Source organism: Myotis davidii, unplaced genomic scaffold, assembly GCF_000327345.1.
Source record: "Myotis davidii unplaced genomic scaffold, ASM32734v1 scaffold332, whole genome shotgun sequence".
Taxonomy (NCBI): Eukaryota; Metazoa; Chordata; class Mammalia; order Chiroptera; family Vespertilionidae; genus Myotis; species Myotis davidii.
In genome coordinates this window covers 5,510,319-5,514,649 of record NW_006285779.1, presented here as the reverse complement: position 1 = coordinate 5,514,649, position 4,331 = coordinate 5,510,319, and the positions used below count along the sequence as shown (strand labels likewise).

General features: G+C 42.3%; 1 pseudogene; it reads right to left on the bottom strand.

Moving 5' to 3' along the window:
- Positions 1 to 3,287: 3,287 nt before the first annotated feature.
- LOC107181963 lies at positions 3,288 to 3,823 on the bottom strand (annotated as a pseudogene).
- Positions 3,824 to 4,331: the final 508 nt, after the last annotated feature.

The following is a 4,331-nucleotide window of genomic DNA, read 5'->3' as shown; positions in this document are numbered from 1 at the left end:
GGTCACTATGATGTGCACTGACCACCAGGAGGCATGTGAGAAACATGCCAGGCTTTGGCCACGACGGGATGGTGGAGCACGTGAGTGGAGGCACCAGACCAAGGCAGGGCACCAGTCGCTGTCATCAGGGTGAGCCTCTGGTGGTTACTGAAAATTCTTTGCTCCAGTACACCGCGGTCCTGTCCGGCACTCACACCTGCTGCCGGCGCTGGACCCGCTCGCACCCGCTGCCAGCGCTGGAGCCACCACTTGCACCTGCTGCCGTCACCAGCCCTAATCATTCAGTGCCATTAGGGGGTTTGAGCGGCTGCCGGCCCCAATCGCCCCTCAGGGCTTCTCCACCTCCCCCTGCTCCTGAGGAGCAATCAGGACAGCAGTCACTACTCACACCCACCACTGACAGCACCAGCGCCATCAGCAGGTGGGAGCAGCGGTGGTGGGAGCAGGGCTGCCGGCAGACAGGGGACTGGGGCCACAACAGGAGGGGCAAGGAGGGGGCACAGAGGATGGGCTGAGATCCACACCTGTGCCCACCACAGCCTTGAGGCCCACAGTTCCTTTCAAGGTACACAAATTCATGCACTGGGCCCCTCGTATGCATATAACATTCATTGGACCACTTCTTTATTTGTTTACACAGTTTCAAGGCCCTCTGCTGGGCTATCTGTAGTCTGGCTGAGCTCCAAAACAAAAGTTTTAAAATGTAAATTAAATACAAATGGCAAAAGCCACACATCTGAATGGTTACAAATGAAAGTCACAGAGACATTTTCATAAATATCTTTGTCATTAATCTTCTTTGAAAAGTTATTATGCAATAAGCAAGTTACAGAAGGCCAAACCATTTTATTCTCACAGCTAAATGAGGAGGAACAGCAAAACTTCCCCTAAAAGTTCTGAGCATTTATAGAGGGCTTTTGAACAACTCGCATAAACGCGCATGCGCGCGTGCACACACACACACAAAGAGGAGATGCTTATGTTTTCCATAAACTAATAATACATTCAGGTGAGAAGCAAGGTGCTTCAACAAATAAAGCTCCCCAAGATATGAGTTCTAATCCAAGTTCTCTCAGTCAATGCCATTGCCTTGATATTGACAGTAGACAGAAAAATAGAGCTTCCTATCTTTATCTGCAGGAAGCCAGTCCACCCTTGCTTCTTGACACAGTCACTGAAGGAAAGAAACATCTACACAGCTTATGTTTCAAGGGACCTGGCGTATATGGCATATGTTTGCTCCCCCTCTTAGCGCTATGTGTTTTAACCAGGACCACCTCTCTGAGAAAGGTTGTTTCCCCAGGTGAGGATTTTTCCCTGGAGATTAACAGGGAAAAACAGGGAATATTAACAGGGATTAACAGGACTAAGGAAGAGAATAAATCAGTAAAACCCCCTAGTGTTACAGAAATACCATGTACTACTTATGAAGAACTTGGACTAAGACTGTTAGCAATAAATTTGGGACTTGTTGGGCCCACATCCCCAGGGATCTGCCCACCAGGGAAAGCACCAAAGCCTATACCCTTGGAGACCCACCGACACAGGGCAGTCCCAGGGAAGGCAAGCAGCGAGGCTGGGAGGACATAACCTTTACTGGGTAGGAGAATCTCCTTCAGTCACTTCCTTGTAGCTTATCAGTAGAGCAGTGACCTTGGAATAGCCCTTGTAATGGAACACAGAGATTAACCTAGACAAGATTAAAATCAACAGAACTAGATAGAGACAGGATTTTTGGCAAAGGTCAGATAAGAAACAAGGAACTGTAAGACGTTACCTAAAACATACCATGATGTGATTATAGAAGCATGCTTATAGGATCAAATGGTATAAATACAGATGTAACAGGACAATAGAAAAAGAACCTGGCTATGCTGATCAACTGAATGCTGTCTCTGTGTCATTCCTTCTTGGCCAACTCTGTCCACACCTTTGGGAACCCCTGGACCTGTTGGGGCAGGACCCCAGCACTTATCTGTTTCTCATTCCCTTTTCTCTCTCTCTCTTTTTAAAATCTCATCTCCTTATCTCTTCTTTTTATCTCCTCTACTTTCCATACATATCATTAGGAAAAATGTTTTGGTATACTGAGTTGGCATGGTTTAGAGTGAAATGGCCAAGAAAAAGTAAAAGTGCTATATCCCCATTAGCCCTACCTACCCATAATAATCTCTTCCTTGGCACCAATTATTTCATACATTTAGAACTTGAATAAATATATATATATATATGAATCCTAACAAAAACAGAGCAGTTAGAAAGACACAATTTATAATGTTAAGCTAGAAGAGATGACCTGACTATTTCTCACTAACTGCATGACTTTGGGCCACTCATGTATCTGTTCTGAGCTTCAGTTATTTTATGTATAAAATGGAACTAAAGGTCCTAAACATCTCACCCATAATGTATGTGAAATTGTTTTGTAAACTGTAAAGGTCTAGACCAGTGAAAGGGAATAGTATTCTCTTCTTCTCTCTGGCCTTTTCTCTAATTCTAAGTAGGCTAATAAAAAAAATCTAGACAATAAGCAAGACTTGTGTATCTCAATAATTTTTTAAAATTATATTAAGAAAAGCCAACTGGAATAATATAACAAGAAAAGTTTCCCCTTGTCCTTTACTCTGGGAATTGAGAGCTTAAAAGCAAAAAAAAAAAAAAAAGAATTCAAAAGTGAAGGATTCTTGATGTCCTCTACTCTTTCTCTTAATTTCCTCTAGATTGATTTCGTTATATTGCACATTTCATGCATACTTTGCATCATAATGACTATTTTATGGGTTGATGATTCTTTTATGAGAAATGGTTTTCTGTGTAGTCAAGCAGAGAGAGAATTGTCTCAAGGTTCACTTACAAAAAAATCAATTGTGAATTGCTAAATGTACGGCTCACACAGAGAAGATTGAAATGTGTTTTTTTGTTTTGCTTTCTTTTCTTTTGTTTTGTTTTGATGTATCATTAGCTATTAATGTCAGCATTTCTTTGCTTGTCAAGGCCAACGCATGACATTTCAACTCTCAGGGAATGAAATGACTCTAAAGACCCAGTAGTCTAATAATCTATAATTGAGGTCACTAGATTAAATAACCTTCCTCTTCCTCTTCCTCTTCCCCCTTCCCCTCCCGCTCCTCATCTCCCTCCTCTTCTTCCTTCTTCCTTCTCTTCTCCCTTTTCCCTTTTCCCTTCTCCTTCTCTTTCTTCCAAAGTTTTCTTTAATTATGCTTTGGGGTGAAGGAACACCACACTTTCACTCAATTAAGAGAAGCATTTTTATCAGCACAGAGGTCTTTTTTATTTTTTCCCCCTTTTCATGCCATGAACTCATAGGGAATGGGTTCCAGCAGCTCAGGCTCCTTTCCATTGGTTCTCACAAAGTGTGTTTCTCTGGGTGGAGCAGGCTGACACTTCAGTTGAACCCAGGTTACTTTCTTTTTGGCTTCCTTCTTTTTCTGATCATTTTCCTTCACAAGTTTCAGGAAGCTATCTTGGCTTTTAGAGTGCTTAATATGCTCAATACGTACACGGTAGGATAGATTGCTGCTGATTAGGACTGAGCAAGATGGGTCTGACACACACTTGAGCCCTCTGGTGCTTGTTCACAATAATGCCAACTGCATGCTGGGTGATATTGTAGACTCTTCCAGTTTTGTCCTGGTAACATTTTGGGCATTCCTTTTTGAACAGTGCACATTCCCTCGATGTCCAAAATATCACCTTTCTTGTAGATTTGCATGTATGTGGCCAAAGGAACAACTCCATGTTTTCAAAAAGGCCTAGAAAACATATTGTGAGTGCCTCTCCTCTTTCCTTTTGAGTTAGTCATTTTGACAAACTACTGGAAGATGGAAGTTCTGGCCAAAAGGCTTAAATAACATTTTTTAATTGGAGTTTAGCAAACATGTATGAACCTACTGCTACACACAGTCAGTATGCTAGGGGGAAGTGTGTGGAAAGACAAATATGAATGATAGATATAACTAGGCCTTAAGGATATAAAATCCCAGTAGGCAAAAGAGGGAAGGACACACAACATGTAAGGAGTATACCGGGGAACATATGAAAACCAGAATTCAGGGCACTAAAGAGGGGGAGACACTACTAGTGAGGGGCAAGAAAACCAAGCTTCTATTCTAAACCACTGAAGTTCCTTATCTACACTAATAAAAGAGAAAAATGGTAATTGGCATACGACACTACCCTTTTCATTGGCTAATCAGGGCTATATGCAAATTAACTGCCAACTCAGATGGCAGTTAACTGCTACAAAGATGGCGGTTAATTTGCATATGTAGGCACAATGCAGGGAGGCGAAAGGGAAAGCAGGAAGAAGC